Here is a 17,081-nt window from a genome sequence, read left to right as displayed (position 1 = left end):
TGAGGGCTGGAACCCCTCTGCTGTGAGGACAGGCTGAGAGAGCTGGGCTTGTTCATCTGGAGAATCACAGAATCAATCAGGTTAGAAAAGACCTTTGAGATCATTCAGTCCAACCTAGCACTCAACACCATCTAATCAAATAAACCATGGCACTAAGTGCCACATCCAGTCTCTTTTTAAACACTTCCAGGCACGGTGACTCCACCACCTCCCTGGGCAGCCCATTCCAATGCCAATCACTCTCTCTGACAACAACTTCCTCCTAACATTCAGCCTAAACCTTCCTTGGTGCTGCTTGAGACTGTGTTCCTTTGTTCTGTCACTGATTTCCTGGGAGAAGAGACCAACTCCCACCTGGCTACAGCCTCCTTTCAGGTAGTGGTAGAGAGCAATGAGGTCTGCCCTGAGCCTCCTCTTCTCCAGGCTAAACAATCTCAGCTACACCTGCTGCTCCTCATAGGGCTTGTGTTTCAGACTCCTCACCAGCCTTGTTGTCCTTGGGGTGACTCCCAAAGGAGAAGAGGAGAAGGCTTTGAAGAGACCTTTAGTCCAACCTTTCAGTACTTCAAGGGGCTCTATCAGAAAGAGAGGGACAGACCTTTTTTATCAGGGTCTGATGTAACAAGACAAGGGGTGATGGCTTTAAATTAAAAGAGAAGAGATTTGGACTAGATATAACGAAGAAGAGTTTTGTGCTGAGGATGGTTAGGAGGAAGTTGTTGGCAGAGATAGTGATTGGCATTGGAATGGGCTGCCCAGGGAGGAGGTGGAGTTGCTGTGCCTGGAGGTGTTGAAGCCAAGCCTGGCTGGGGCACTTAGTGCCATGGTCTGGTTGATTGGCCAGGGCTGGGTGCTAGGTTGGAGTGGATGAACTTGGAGGTCTCTTCCAACCTAGTTGATTCTATGATTCTGTGGTGAGAGATTGGCCCAGGTTGCCCAGAGCTGTGATAAATGCCTTATTCCTAGAACCACAGCAGGTCAGGTTGGGTGGGGCTCCAAGTAGCCTTCTGTAGCTGAAGATGTCCCTGCTCATTGCAGGAGGGCTGGACTAGGTGACCTTTGAAAGTTCTTTCCAGCCCAAACCATTCTGTGGGTCTATGATTTTTCTCTTCTGGGATATAAGCTGTCTCCATAGCTTGTTACCAAGCTGGTCACCCTGCTCACAGTGACACAACCATGTGTCCTCCAGTACTCTCAAGCCTCCCAAGTTAAACCTACAATAAATGCTCCTGAGTTTTTCTTGTCCAGCTTTTTCAAAGCCCTTGGGATGCAGCTGAGTACCTCCTGATTTAAGTCCAGGCAGCTCTGTTAACTGCTGTTTCACATCTGTCTGCCTTGCTGTCTGGGAGAGGAAATGTTTCTTGTGGCATGACTGTACCATCTGGTTTCTTTCTTAATTAATGAACAGAAATATTGGTTGCATTCACCTGCCCTCCCTGTGCTGTTGCTGGTGGTTGCTCTGTGTCTGTTCAGTCCTTGGCAAGTGCTGGAATTTGCTGTTCCTGGGTAATTTTTATGACATGATGCACCCAAACCTCTCCTGCTTCTCTTACTGTTTCATAGAATCATGGAATAGAATCACAGAACTATTTTGGTTGGCAAAGACCTCTAAGATCATCGAGTTCAACCATTGACCTAACACCACCAAGGCCATTAAATCATACCCTGAGGTGTCATGTCCACAGGCTTCTTAAACACCTCCAGGCACATCACCACCTCCCTGGGCAGCCTATTCCAGTGCCTGACCACTCTTTCAGTAAAGAAACTGCCTCATATTCTACCTAAACCTCCTCTGGTACAATTTGAGGCCGTTTCCCCTCAGTCAGGTTACTCTTCCCCTGCACGCAGCACTGGTCAGACCACTCCTTGAGTGCTGTGTCCAGTTCTGGGCCCCTCAATTCAAGAGAAATGTTGAGGTTCTGGAAGGTGTCCAAGAAGGGCAGCAAGGCTGGTGAGGGGCCTGGAGCAGAGCCCTGTGAGGAGAGGCTGAGGGAGCTGGGGGTGTGCAGCCTACAGAAGAGGAGGCTCAGGGCTGACCTCATTGCTGTCTTTCAACTCCCTGAAGGGAGGCTGTAGCCAGGTGGGGTTGGGCTCTTCTGCCAGGCAAGCAGCAACAGAAGAAGGGGACACAGTCTCAAGTTGTGCCAGGGGAGGTCTAGGCTGGATGTTGTGAGGAGGAAGTTGTTGTCAGAGAGAATGATTGGCATTGGAATGGGCTGCCCAGGGAGGTGGTGGAGTCTCTGTGCCTGGAGGTGTTGAAGCCAAGCCTGGCTGAGGCACTTAGTGCCATGGTCTGGTTGCTTGGCTAGGGCTGGGTGCTAGGTTGGACTGGGGAGGTCTCTTCCACCCTGGTTGATCTAGGCCAGGATGCCATGTCCAGGTAGTTCTGGAATCTCTCCCGAGAAGGAAACTCCACAGCCACTCCAGGCAGCCTGTTCCAGGGCTCCAGTACTCTCACATGAAAGAATGTCATGTCGAGGTGGAACCTCCTGGGTTCCACTTTGTGCCCCTTGCTCCTAACCCTGTTGCTGGGCATCACTGAAAAAAGTCTGGAGCCATCTTCTTGCCTCTTGCCCTTTAGCTATTGATCTACATTGGGAACATCTTCTCTCAGTCTGCTCTTCTCTGGCTTAGCCCCAGGTCTCTCAGTCTTTCCTTGTCAGAGAGGTGCTCCAGTCCCTTCACCTTCCCAGCATCATCTTAGTCTTTCTTGGACTCTCATCCGCAGTTCCTTGTCCCTGCTGAGCTGGGGAACCTGTAACTGCACCCAGTACCACATATGTGACCTCACTAGGGGAGAATATGGGGTGGGAACCTTTCTAAACCTGCTGGCCAGGCACTTCTGAAGGTACTCCAGGATCCCACTGGCCTTAGAACCCCAGGGCACATTGGTGGTTCGTGGTTGGCCTGTTCCAGCTCTCTATTGAGATGCAGATCTGCAAGCTTCCAGATCTATTCTTTGCCAGTGTCTGAGTTTTCCTCTCTCCTTTGTCTACTTGATTGTTCATGACTAAATTGCATCGAGTGACTTATAGGAGCCTTGTGTCGTTAATGACTTGTGTCGTTAACGACTTGTGTCCTTAATGACTAGTGCATTATTAAGGCTGTTCTAATGACTATGTCCCTGTAAGTCATTTCTTTTGTAATAGCAGGAGTGGTGATAGGACAAGGAGCTTTTGAACTAATGCTCATCTGACTTCAGATGCTCAGATTTAGAGGGATAAATTAAACTAGAGTTCCTAGAAACGCTGTGATGGAGAGAGAAAGTAGGCACATCCTGGAAGCAATTGAAGAGGGTCTCCTAACTTGATCATTCCTTGAGGACCAAACCTCATCCCTGAAGCAGAAGCCAGGTGGAGTTGTGGGGACATGCAGGTATCTTCATCCAGCACCTCCAAAGGGGAGATCTTTGTGATATGCCATTGGAATGGGCTGCCCAGGGAAGTGGTGGAGTCACCATTCCTGGGGGTGCATAGAATCATAGAATCAACCAGGTTGGAAGAGACCTCCAAGATCATCCAGTCCAACCTAGCACCCAGCCCTATCCAATCAACCAGACCATGGCACTAAGTGCCTCAGCCAGGCTTTGCTTGAAGACCCCCAGGGACGGTGCCTCCACCACCTCCCTGGGCAGCCCATTCCAATGCCAATCACTCTCTCTGTGAAGAACTTCTTCCTAACATCCAGCCTATACCTACCCTGGCACAACTTGACACTCTGTCTCCTTCTTCTGTTGCTGCTTGCCTGGCAGAAGAGGCCACCCCCCACCTGGCTACAATGCCCCTTCAGGTAGTTGTAGACAGTAATAAGATCACCCCTGAGCCTCCTCTTCTCCAGGCTAAACAGGCCCAGCTCCCTCAGCCTCTCCTCATAGGATTTGTGCTCCAGGCCCCTCACCAGCTTTGTTGCCCTTCTCTGGACATGTTCCAGCACCTCAACATCTCTCTTGAATTGAGGAGCCCAGAACTGGACACAGCACTCAAGGTGTGGCCTGAGCAGTGCTGAGCACAGGGGCAGAATAACCTCCCTTGTCCTGCTGGCCACACTGTTCCTGATCCAGGCCAGGATGCCATTGGCTCTCTTGGCCACCTGGGCACACTGCTGGCTCATCTTCAGCTTACTATCCATCAGTACCCCCAGGTCCCTTTCCTCCTGGCTACTCTCCAGCCACTCTGCCCCCAGCCTGTAGTGCTGCTTGGGGTTGTTGTGGCCAAAGTGTAGAACCCTGCCCTTGGCCTTGTTCAATCTCATCCCATTGGCCTCTGCCCACCCATCCAGCCTGGCCAGGTCCCTCTGCAGGGTGTTCAAGAAAAGACTGGATGAGGCACTTGGTGCCATACTCTAGCTGCTTGGCCAGGGCTGGGTGCTAGTTTGGACTGGCTGAGCTTGGAGGTCTCTTCCAACCTGGTTGATTCTATGATTCTGTGCTTCTGTGCTTCCATGATCTACAGACCTGCTTATTGAATTCTTTACTATGAGGGTGCTGAGACATTGGGTCAGGTTGCCTGGAGAAGTGTTGGATGCCACATCCATGGAAGTGTTCGAGGCCAGATTGGATGGGACTCTAAGCAACCTGGTCTAGTTGAAGATGTTTCTTCTTGCTGCATTGGGGTCAAACTAGGGAATCTGTAAGGTCCCTTCCAACCCAAACCATTCTGTGACTGTGGAGGGACCCCAGAATTACTTGCTCTGACTTCCAACCAGCTTGTAGGTGATCTATTTCAAAAGCAATATTGAGACTTCTTTCTTAGAGCATTTGATGGAGGAGGTGGCAAACTTGGCTATAGAGACCAAAGTGTGTGGAGTGGCTTGGAAGGTCATGAAGTTCTTCTCAGTGCTTCCATGGTTCTTCTCCCAGGCAACTAACAACAGAACAAGGGGACACAGTCTCAAATTGTGCTGGGAGAGATACAGGCTGGATGTTAGGAGGAAGCTGCTGGCAGAGAGAGTGATTGGCATTGGAATAGGCTGCCCAGGGAGGTGGTGGAATTGCCATCCCTGGAGGTGTTGAAGCCAAGCCTGGATGAGGCACTTAGTGCCATGGTCTGGTTGCTTGGTCAGGGCTGGGTGCTAGGTTGGACTGGCTGAGCTTGGAGGTGTCTTCCAGCCTGGTTGACTCTATGATTCTATGGTTAATTTTGGTTTTAAATTACTGACTTTTCCATTGCAATTCATCAAGGTATCAAGAACCCAACTTGCTGAACTTCAGATTTTCAACCTAGGAAAGTGTTTTCAAGCCCCAGATTAGCATTTGACTGGAGAGGAACAAGTTTCAGGCTGTGTCTTAGAGGAGAGGGGATAGCTGAAGAAAATGGGCCACCTTAATGTCTTTGGGAGAGAAGTAACTGTGCTAATCTCAGGTTCAGAGGCTACCTGGCTTATCAAAGGCGATGCAGAAGCTCTGTGGAAGAGGAGGAACTGGAGAAATCCCCTTGATCCAGTTTTAGCTTACTGCTTAGTAACAACAGCAATTTACCCTCCGTGCCTTCGTGAGGCAAGGAAGGATCTCATTATCTTTGAGTTTTATGAGTTCAGTGGTGGTCTGCAGCCTGTTGGCTGTAAACACCAACTGTAATTTTCTGGTGCTAGTTTTTATCTGCCGTGCTGCCTAGATGCTGTCTTGCTAGAGCAGATTTGCTGCTAGATCTGCTGCTGTGGGTTTTTTTTCTGGAGGGTAATCTTTATTTCTTAGGAGTGGCATTGGCAAAGAGGGAGGGGAGAAGTTAAAATCCTGTTGGTTGGAGCATTCAGCTTTCATTTACTTTATTTCCCCAAGTAGCTTAAAGCCTGAAGAGGCTTGATGAGCTCTTTCCCCAGGAACTGAAAAAGCTACCTCGCAACCGATGGTATCGAGGAGGCCAGCGAGCTATTAATGATGCTGCTGTGAATTAGTAGTTGACCTCAGCTTTGCTGGTTTTCTGCTTAGAACCCTGAAAATTGCATAATGTGAATAATAATTCAGAAAGATCAAGGAAAGCTGACACAGACAAACTGTCTTTGCCTCTTCAGGACTCACTAACTGAAGCTGGTCCCCTCTCGTGTGAAGACTGCCCATGGAAGGCCGATGCCTGCGCTTGCTGTGGCTCTAAGATTCTGCTGCTTTGCTGTTTCACTTCACTGAAGAGTCCAGTTTTTCCCATGAACCATCTGTCATCTTGGGAGGATAGAGGTAAGCTTGCAGGTGTCTGTTCTTTCCTCTGGCAGAAAATGTTTCAGCCTGTCACAGAGGTGGCTTCTGCTGGAGCACCTCTTCATGCGGAATGAACACCGGAGACTGCTGAGAGCAAAAGCCGCCGGTTGTTTTCTCTGTCCCCTGGCATCCTTTGGGGTGTTTTCTGTACATGAGCTGTAGTGCCTTTGCAGTTACATGAACTGCTTTAAGAGCTCGTAAAGATGAGATTATTGCCTGAATCAACTGGGCTTTCTCAACAGGGTTTGCAAACTGCAATAGCTGCTTGCTGCGCCGGCAGAGTGGCACGCAAAGGATTCGCGCTACCCGGGTTTGGGAACTCAGTGTTAATGCTGTAAGCTGGCTCCTGGTGCTGGTGTGCAGGTGAACTGAGGTTCACAACTGGAGGATTTTCGAAGTCACAAACTTGGGGGGAATCAAAATGTTTTATGGCGAGGGCTGTTATAACTTCAGAGCACAGAAGTGTGTGCTCAGCATCATTGTAGCTCTTACTAACTGATGCATGTAACAACTTAAACACTTCTGTGGTTTCCCCACTGCCGGACGTACCTTAAAGGAGAGTGGTTGTGATGGAGTGGTAACGTGGAGAGTCAGTGGGATATATTTAGAAAGGAACAGAATGATGAAACAAGCAGCAGTTGGCTGCAGCTGTGGCATTTGCAGCCTCTCTCCATCAAGACTGGGAGTGCTTACTGCTGTAGACCAAGAATAAGCAGTAGAGTCCCTGTACCCCTGCTAGTAGCCCTAGAAAACCAAGCTTCTAGCTGGACAGGCTGTAAGGCAAAAAGGGCATCACTAGAATCATAGGATCAACCAGCTTGGAAGAGACCTCCAAACTCATCCAGTCCAACCTAACACCCAGCCCTGGCCAAGCAACCAGACTATGGCACTAAGTGCCTCAGCCAGGCTTGGCTTCAACACCTCCAGCAACAGAGACTCCACCACCTCCCTGGGCAGCCCATTCCAATGCCAATCACTCTCTCTGCCAACAACTTACTCCTAACATCCAGCCTAGACTTCCCCCTGACACAACTTGAGACTGTGTCCCCTTCTTCTGTTGGTGGTTGCCTGGGAGAAGAGCCCAACCCCACCTGGCTACAGCCTCCCTTCAAGTTGCCTGATGCAGTTTCCTGTTGCTTCTATCACAATTGCCTGTATGAGATAGCTGAAAAACAAGAAGCTTTTGCATCAAAGCAGGTTTTGGCTGAAGTTGCTCAGGGAGGCAGTTGAGGCCCCGTCCCTGGAGGTGTTTAAGGCCAGGCTGGATGAGGCTCTGTCCAGCCTTATCTAAGGTTGGGTGTCATGGCAGAGGGGCTGGGACTGGATGATCCTTGTGGTCCCTTTCAACACTGACTGATTCTATGACTCTATGACTCTATGATTCTGTGATTGGCCAGGGCTGGGTGCTAGGTTGGACTGGATGATCTTGGAGGTCTCTTCCAACCTGGTTGATTCTATGAAGTGCAATGGAAAATCTTTCTGGACTGAGCGTGGCTTGCTCCTGTATTCCTCTTCAGTATGGTGTAAATACTGATTCCAGTAAGATACTGGTGTTATAAGTCCTCCATAGGCCACCTGATTTCTGTCCTTAAACTGGCTGCTTCCCTAAATTTTGGTGGGATGATAGCTGCAGTGGCTTGGAGCTGCTGGTGCCTCTGTTCTAGGTGTTCTTTAGTCCATTTGGTGGCTGGAGGATGGGTAACTGGTAGCCTAAGGTGGGGTGCAGTGGTGGTAGTAGCTGGGGAGCCATCCTTCCTTACCTTGATCCATCTGACTTGTGTTTTTGGCAGGACTCTTTGCTGCCTACCTTGATGTTTTTCATTTGAAGCAGAAATGGTGTCATGGTTGTGAAATTCAAACGCTATGAGGAGAGGCTGAGGGAGCTGAGGTTGTTTAGCCTGGAGAAGAGGAGGCTCAGGGCTGACCTTATTGCTGTCTACAACTCCCTGAAGGGAGGCTGTAGCCAGCTGGGGTTGGTCTCTTCTCCCAGACAACCAGGAACAGAACAAGGGGACACAGTCTTAAGCTGTGCCATGGGAGGTCTAGGCTGGATGTTGTTAGGAAGTTGTTGTCAGAGAGAGTGATTGGCATTGGAATGGGCTGCCCAGGGAGGTGGTGGAGTCTCTGTGGCTGGAGGTGTTGAAGCCAAGCCTGGCTGAGGCACTTAGTGCCATGGTCTGGTTGGTTGGGCAGGGCTGGGTGCTAGGTTGGGCTGGCTGAGCTTGGAGGTCTCTTCCAACCTGCTTGATTCTGTGATTCTGTGATTACTACCACCTCTGTATTGCTGTGTGCTGTCCTGACTGTTAGCTCAGGTGGAGCAGAGCTGAGGGGCTGCTTGTGAGTGGTGAGAAACCAGCAGAGCTCCCAGTCTAGTGCTGCAAGTACTGCTTGGAGTTAATTATTAACCCACACTTTACCTGAAATATGTGCAATTGGACTCAGGATCTTTCACTGCAAAAAAGATCTCCCTTCCCTCTGGACGTAACAGCTGCTGTTTGATTTCAGTCAGGCAAGTCCTATCACACACAAAATACCTTAGCTCCTGGGACTCTTTAGTTTTTCTCTCCAGCATCTGACCAGATTCACCTTTTGAAAGGTGACCTTGCAGGTTGTTGGGGGGTTCTCCTTGCTGCTTTCCAGACATTGCAGAATACCTGCCTGGGCTGGTAGCTTGAAGACTGAGGTCTTGGACTGGAGCATACTGCAAGTTGGGTTATCCTCAGCTTTTCTTCTTTATTTCCTTCTTTCCCTCCATGCTCCAAAGCAATCAGTACAAATCATTTGGCCAGTTTTTACCTGAGAGATCTCTTAATGTCAGGAAGTTTGACATAGAATCATAGAATCAACCAGGTTGGAAGAGACCCCAAAGATCATCCAGTCTAACTTATCACCCAGCCCTATCCAGTCATCTAGACCATGGCACTAAGTGCCTCATCCAGTCTTTTCTTGCACACCTCCAGGGACAGTGACTCCACCACCTCCCTGGGCAGCCCATTCCAATGGCAAATCAGTCTCTCAGATGCAGCTCAGGCAAGCAAAGTGTTAAATTCTTACCTATGAAATTGGATATCGTGGCAGGGAGGAAAAGTGAGTTGCAGATGAATTGTAAGGGTGAGGTGCCTCCTCGTCTGCTCTGGATTTCCCCTAATTCAGGGGACTGACAGGCTACCCCTTGCACTTGTGTGGGGAGAGCTCTGCCTTCATCCCACCTGGCACCTCCAGCCTTTCCTTATGGTTTTTTTTCCTTCCCCTCACCTGTCTTATTAAATTTCATTCTTTCCTCTAGCAAATGGACTTTCTGGCTTGGCACGAAATGGGGCTGCTGTGATTGAGTTCCCATCCCCTTTATGCTGCGATGGGGCTTAGAGATGAAAAAATGTAAATGCAGTTGCTCCCTCCCCCTCCCTAGCCCTAGGCCTTCGCTGAGCCGAAACTCCCTCTTTATTCCTTAATGATCCTATTCCTTCCACTTTAAATAGATTTCCTGCTGTTAACAGCATTTTCAAGCGTTGCAACACTTCATAAGTGCTATCTCCTGAGAGGTATTTACTGTAGGTGAGTTTCCTTGAAGTCATAACCTCTGCCTTGCCGTTCCCTTTTCCTGGGGGCTGCTGGCAGAGTAGGAAGGACACAGATGACAGGCTTGGCAGTCACTCTGCTTCTAAGTCATCTGTTCTAACTCTTTTGTTAGTTTTAGAGGGGGATGTTGTTTCAGCCCTGTGTTTGAAATGGAGTCCTGCTGATCAAGACAAAAGATGCACGCAGCACGTTGGGGAACTTAGGAAGAAGAAACCCCAGACTTGTCTCACCACAATTGAATTAAAGCCATTGGGGCACTCCTGAAGCCTTGCTTCTAAAAAGCAAAGAGCACAAACAAACCAGGAACCCCCACCATGCCCACTGAGAAAGGCTCTCTAGGTTGCCTTGTTGAGAACAGACAATTCAATTGCTGTGGATTATGTGCAAGGAGAAGTCCAAAGCTCCTACTGCTTTGTAGAGGACATCCCATAACAATATTGCATCTTCAGGTCAGCCACAACAGCAGGAGTGGTGTTGCTCTCTTTAGCTTGCCAAATACAAATGCAGAATCACAGGATCAGAAAGATGGGGCTTGGAAGGGACACTCTGGAGATCATCTACTCCACCCCGCTGCTAATGCAGATTTGCCTAGATCAGGTTGCCCTGGATCACATCCAGGCACGTTTGGAAGCTTTCCAGAGAAGTTGACTCCACAACCTCTCTAGGCAGCCTGGTCCAGGGCTGTGGAACTCTCACAGGAAAGAACTTTTTCCTCATATTCCAGTGGAATCTCCTGGACTTCACTTTGTGCCTGATGCCCCTTTCCTGTTGCTGGACACCACTGAGAAGAGTCTGTCCTCGTCCTCTTGAACCTTGCCCTTTGGCTATTGATAAGCATTGAGAAGATTCCTTCTGAGTCATCTCTCCACTAAGCTAAAGATCTCCAGGGCTCTCATTTTCTTCTCATCAGAGAGATGCTCCAGTCCTCTCAGCATTTTTGCAGCCATTCAGAATCATAGAATCATAGAATCAACTAGGTTGGAAGAGACCTCCAAGCTCATCCAGTCCAACCTAGCACCCAACCCTGGCCAAACAACCAGACCATGGCACTAAGTTCAAGGCTTTGCTTGAACACCTCCAGAGATGGTGACTCCACCACCTCCCTGGGCAGCCCATTCCAATGCCAATCACTCTCTCTGTGAAGAACTTCCTCCTAACATCCAGCCTATGCTTCCCCTGCCACAACTTGAGACTGTGTCCCCTTGTTCTATTGCTGGTTGTCTGGGAGAAGAGACCAACCCCACCTGGCTACAACCTCCCTTCAGGTAGTTGTAGACAGAGGACTCTCTTTGGTAGTTCCCTGTCCCTCTTGAACTGGGGAGCCCAGAACTGGAGCCACTACTGCAGATGTGGCCTCACTAAGACAGAGTAGATGGGGAGAAGAACCTTCCTTGCTCTGCTGGCTTCACTCAACTTAATGGACCCTGGGACATCATTGGTCTTCTTGCCCATGAGGGCACATTGTTGCCTCATGGTTACCTTGTTGTCCATCAGCCCTCTCAGGTCATAGAATCAAGCACGTTGGAAGAGACCTCCAAGCTCAGCCAGTCCAACCTAGCACCCAGCCCTATCCAGTGTACCAGACCATGGCACCAAGTGCCTCATTCAGTCTCTTCTTGAACACCTCCAGGGACAGTGACTCCACCACCTCCCTGGTCCTTCTCAGCTGCTTCCCAGCAAATCAACCTCTAACCTGGTTATCCTGTGTCAGAAATGTCTTAGAGTAAAACCAACTGGAAGAAGAGCTGGGGACAGTGAGTGGGTTTAGCACTGCAAGAGGCAGATTCTGCTCCTGGATGCTCTCAGACATCACTCCCCCACTATCACCTTGGGCAGACCTCTTCACAGCAGCTTCTGGGGAAAACGTGGCACAGCCCAATATCTAAAGAGAAAATCCTTTTATCTTCTAGAAACTAACAAATAAACCTGCTCAGGGCTGCCTTTTGTGTTTGTTTCCTTACTTTTGATCTTGGCTTTGAAACAGAAAAGTTTCAGCTGGGTTAACCTCGTCGTAAGGACTATTTGTGCTTTTGGGTAGAGAAGTCTTTTTTATCTTCCAGTTCTCCCTAAACCCCTTTTTTTTAGAGCTGATGGAAGTTGTGTAACCACTTGTCAATAACTCAGGGGAGTGGTGAGTTTTGTTGCTGGTAAACTTTCCAGAGATAAACACGAAACTCTGAAGCTACTGCTTGGCTGACAACAAGTGAGAAGAATTTTTTTCTGGTGTTTATTTCCTTCCATGCTGAGTTGTCTGTGGAAGCTTTTTGCATGGCTCTGTTTGCTTCTCAGAATGAAAACTATGGATACCTAGTCCCTGGGGTTTGAAGATGAAGGTGTAAATGTTAAAACACTGGCACACATCAGCTTGCCACCAAGAAGGGACTGAAATTTAAACTACTTCCTGGCAGTTTGCATTTGGAAAGGACCTCCAAAAGCCTTATGAGGAGAGGCTGAGAGAGCTGGGGGTGTGCAGCCTGCAGAAGAGGAGGCTCAGGGCAGACCTCATTGCTGTCTGCAACTCCCTGAAGGGAGGCTGTAGCCAGGTGGGGTTGGTCTCTTCTGCCAGGCAAGCAGCAAGGGAAGGGGACAGAGTGTCAAGTTGTGTCAGGGGAGGTCTAGGCTGGATGTTGTTAGGAAGTTGTTGTCAGAGAGAGTGATTGGCATTGGAATGGGCTGCCCAGGGAGGTGGTGGAGTCGCCATGCCTGGAGGTGTTCAAACAAAGCCTGGATTGGGCACTTTAGTGCCATGGTCTGGTTGCTTGGGCAGGGCTGGGTGCTAGGTTGGACTGGATGGGTTTGGAGGTCTCTTCCAACCTGGCTGATTCTATGATTCTATGAGAATCATCTAGTCCAACCCCCCTGCTGTGAGCAGGGACATCCTCCACTAGTTCAGGTTGTTCAGAGCCTTGTTGAAGCTGACCTTGAATATCTTCAGGGATGAGACCTTAACTACCTTCCTGAGCGACCTGTTGCAGTGTTCCACTACATCCATGGTAAAGAACTTGTTCCTACCATCCAGTCTTTACTATTGAGTGAGTGTTTTAAGCTGGAGATAGTGGTGTCATCTACAAGAGTCACAGAATCAACCAAGTTGGAAGAGACCTCAAAAATCATCCAGTCCAACCTAGCACCCAGCCCTGTCCAGTCAACTTTCCAGGAACCAGAAATACTGGTAAATAATTTTCAGTGCAAGCAAGTTTTAGGAGCACAACACCTGTCAAATCCTGGTGATTTGTAATGCAAATCTTCATTTTGTTCTTCCCTGATCAGCATTCTGTGGCACCCTGTCCTCATCTTCCCTGACGTGACAGCATTTCAAAGCACCTCTACAAAGCACAGCTCTGAGGAGTGGCTGAAGGAGCTTGGGTTGTTTAGCCTGGAGAAAAGAGGCTGAGAGAAGATGTTTCCTACAGCTCCTGAAAGGAGCTTGAGGCAAGGTCAGGCTTGGCCTCTCCTTCCAAGGAGCAAATGATAGGAGTCCACTCAAGTTGTGCCACAGGAGGTTTAGAGTGGACACAAGAGACAACTGTGCTAGTTTGAAGACAACAACTTTTTCATGGAAAAGGTTGTCAAAGCCTGAACAGGCTGTTCAGGGAAGTGGTGAATTCTCTATCCCTGGAGCATTTTAGAAGCTGTGTAGATGTGGTTCTGTGGGACCTGGTGGTGACCTGGCAGTGCTGAGTTAATAGTTGGACTTAATGATCTTAAAAGTCTCTTTCAACCAAAATGATTCTATGGCTCTATGATAAATGATGCTTAAATCTTCAGAGTACCTTGCTGGTAAGAATTATTAGGTCAGAGTGAAATTCACCATCTGCAGAGAAACTCTCTGCATCATCCAGTGCCCCACTGCAGTGGGGTGGAGAGGCTGGGGAGAGGCTCTGCTATACAAAGGTAGCAAATACAAAGGGAACTCTTACTTCTGAGGTGGAAAGGCAGCAATGTTTTCCCATAAAATCACAGAATCACAGAATCCACCCAGTTGGAAGAGACCTTAGAGATCATTCAGTCCAACCTGCAACCCAGCACTGAAGGGTCAACACTAAAGCATGTCCCTAAGAGTGAGGTCCACATGCTGCTTAAACACCTCCAGGAGCAGCAACTCCACCACTGCCCTGGGCAGGCCATTCAAGTGTTTGATAACCCTCTCTGTGAAGATGTATTTCCTAGCATCCAGCCTGAACCTCCCCTGGCACAGCTTGAAACCATTTTTACGACATTGTCTCTCCTCCTTGAATTCACCTTCCTTTTGCTAGTTAGGGATTAGAGGAAGAGAAGCTTTTGTGAAGAGGATGAGGTAGTAGGAAAAAATCTGTAGGAATATACAGCAAGGTCCTTAAAGATGCTTCTTTTGTGGGATCATAGCCATAAAATGGCTTGGGTTGGAAGAGACCTTTAAAAGCCACCTAGTCCAACCCCTCTGCAGTGAGCAGGAGGCATTTAGTGCCATGGTCTAGGCTGGATGTTGTTAGGAAGTTGTTGTCAGAGAGAGTGATTGGCATTGGAATGGGCTGCCCAGGGAGGTGGTGGAGTTGCCGTGCCTGGAGGTGTTGAAGCCAAGCCTGGCTGAGGCACTTAGTGCCATGGTCTGGTTGGTTGGGCAGGGCTGGGTGCTAGGTTGGCCTGGCTGAGCTTGGAGGTCTCTTCCAACCTGCTTGATTCTATGATTCTATGATCTTCAACGAGAGCAGGATGCTTAGAGCCCTGTCCAGCCTCACCTGGAATCTTTACACCTATCTGGGCAACCTGGGCCAGTGCCTCACAACCCTCAACATGAATAATTTCTTTGTTTCTCCTGGTCAGAATCAACTCTCTTTTAGTTTAGAACCCTAAGCCCTTGTCCTGTCACAACAGGCCCTGCTTAAAAATGCTTTGCAGAAGTTCAGGTGTGTGAAATCAGTTGCACTTGTCTTAACCATCAACACTGTGATCCCATCATAGAAGGCCACCTAATGAATCAGGCATGATTTGCCCTCAGTGAAAGAAGGCTGAGAGCAGATCTCCTTGAAAGGAGTTTGGAGTAAGGTGGGGATTGACCTCTTCTCTCTAGTATCAGGTGATAGGTTGAGAGAAAATGGCCTCAAATTGTAGCAGGGGAGGTTTTGGTTGGATATTAGGGAAACTTTCTTTACTGAAAGAGTGGTAAGGCATTGAAACAGGCTGCCCAGGGAGGTGGTGGACTCACTGCCCTTGGACATGTTCAAGAGACGTGTCCCTTTTGGACATGGTTTCCTGGCCACTGTGATGTTAGGTCAGTGGTTGAACTTGATGATCTCAGAGGTCTGAGTTCTAGGATTCTCTGTTGGCTCTCAACAATAACCTCCTGATTTTCCATGAGCCTTAGCAGAGTTTCCATAGTTTCTTTATTTCCTCAGAGCCCTCAGACTCCCCTTGCAGATATCAGTGAAGCCTCATGAGGTTAATAAAGCTTTTGCTTTAATGCTCTTCCCTCCCAAGCCTGCCTTCCTCTACCTTGTTATCCTGGAGTATCTTTAGACAATGAAAGCATACATTTGTTTAATGGAGCTGTCACAATCCCAGCTCCAGAAGAACTGCAGAATGTATATTAAAATACATTTGGTGAAGTGAAAATGAAATTCAGAATCAAAAGAAAATTGTCCCATTGCTTGTTACAGTTCATATCAAAATGTCACCTGGGAGAAAGCTCCTTCCTTTTAGGAGCGTGAATGGCTTGTTAAGAAGGGACCAATTTTATCTGTGGGGAAATTCTCTTCTGTCTTAAACCCAAGTGTGAAGAGGGAAAGGCAAACTAATTAGCAAATTTTAATAACAAAGTAAGGGAATATCAGATGGCTGCTTGTGTCTTTTAGCATTGGAATTATACAGCTGAGCAGTTTCCCCTGTGTCTCTGAACATGGTCCAGATAGAAGGGAAAAATCTTTTATTGAGATATTGGAATAGAATCCTGATTTAAGCAGCTGTAAGGGTAGATAGCCAAGAGGTGGAAAGTAAAGGAAGCTGCAGCCTTGAAGTGGGAGGTGTAATGAAGATCTTCAAATGCCCCTAAAGCTACCCAGTAAAAATCTGAATGGGCAATTTGACCCCCACAGTACACAAAAGAAAGAGTAACACAGGGAAGGATGTTCTTGGGCAAGGAAAGGACAGTTCAGTATCTTTATTGATGAGCTGGATGAGAGGATTGAGTCCAGCATCAGTAAGTTTGCAGGTGATACCAAGCTAGGAGCAGGTGTGGATCTGTTGGAGGGTAGGAGAGCCCTGCAGAGGGACCTGGACAGGCTGCATGGGTGGGCAGAGGCAAATGGGATGAGATTTAACAAGGCCAAGTGCAGGGTTCTACACTTTGGCAACAACAACCCCAAGCAGTGCTACAGGCTGGGGACAGAGTGGCTGAGAGCAGCCAGGCAGAGAGGGACCTGGGGGTGCTGGGAGATAGGAGCTGAAGATGAGCCAGCAGTGTGCCCAGGTGGGCAGCAGAGCCAATGGCATCCTGGCTTAGATCAGGAACAGTGTGGCCAGCAGGATAAGGGAGGTTACTCTGCCCCTGGACTCAGCACTGGTCAGGCCGCAGCTTGAGTGCTGTGCCCAGTTCTGGGCTCCTCGATTCAAGAGAGATGCTGAGGTGCTGGAAGGTGTCCAGAGAAGGGCAAGGAAGCTGGTGAGGGGCCTGGAGGCTCAGGAGTGACCTCATTGCTGTCTGCAACTCCCTGAAGGGAGGCTGTAGCCAGGTGGGGTTGGTCTCTTCTGCCAGGCAAGAAGCAAGGGAAGAAGGGGACAGAGTGTCAGGTTGTGGCAGGGGAGGTCTAGGCTGGATGTTAGGAGGAAGTTGTTGGCAGAGTGATTGGCATTGGAATGGGCTGCCCAGGGAGGTGGTGGAGTTGCTGTGCCTGGAGGTGTTGAAGCCAAGCCTGGCTGAGGCACTCAGTGCCATGGTCTGGTTGGTTGGGCAGGGCTGGGTGCTAGGTTGGAGTGGCTGAGCTTGGAGGTCTCTTCCAACCTGGTTGATTCTATGATCCCACATCTTGAGAGGTGGCAAAACTGGAGATGTTAACTGGTTAAATATTTATGGTGTTTGGTGTTTTAACCTGAGGTGTTCATGCCTCGAGCCTGCGCTTCACTGGGTAGCTCCAAAGCATGCTGCAAGTGGTGGTAAGAACTTTTATCCTTCTGGGGGTCGAAGGGGGCCTGGAACCTCTCTGCTGTGAGGACATCCTGAGAGAGTTGAGGTTGTTCACTCTGGAGAAGAGAAGGTTTCAGCAGGGCCTATTGTGACAGGAGAAAGCTTGATGGTCATAAACTGAAAGAGGGAAGATTCAGACTAGAGAGAGGGAAG

General features: G+C 48.9%; 1 protein-coding gene across 4 annotated transcripts in view; it reads left to right on the top strand.

Moving 5' to 3' along the window:
• The window catches only part of NCOA1 (nuclear receptor coactivator 1), a 266,235-nt gene that overhangs the window by 87,445 nt on the left and 161,709 nt on the right, over positions 1–17,081 (top strand). For all 4 annotated transcript variants that reach the window (XM_064146630.1, XM_064146626.1, XM_064146632.1 and 1 more), the window contains exon 2: positions 6,010–6,169. The gene's annotated coding sequence lies outside the window, so the exon portion shown is untranslated. The remainder of the gene's footprint in view (positions 1–6,009; positions 6,170–17,081) is intronic.

Source organism: Pogoniulus pusillus, chromosome 7 (assembly GCF_015220805.1).
Source record: "Pogoniulus pusillus isolate bPogPus1 chromosome 7, bPogPus1.pri, whole genome shotgun sequence".
Taxonomy (NCBI): domain Eukaryota; kingdom Metazoa; phylum Chordata; class Aves; order Piciformes; family Lybiidae; genus Pogoniulus; species Pogoniulus pusillus.
The sequence above is the reverse complement of the archived record's forward strand: the minus strand, read 5'-3'. Positions and strand labels throughout refer to the sequence as shown.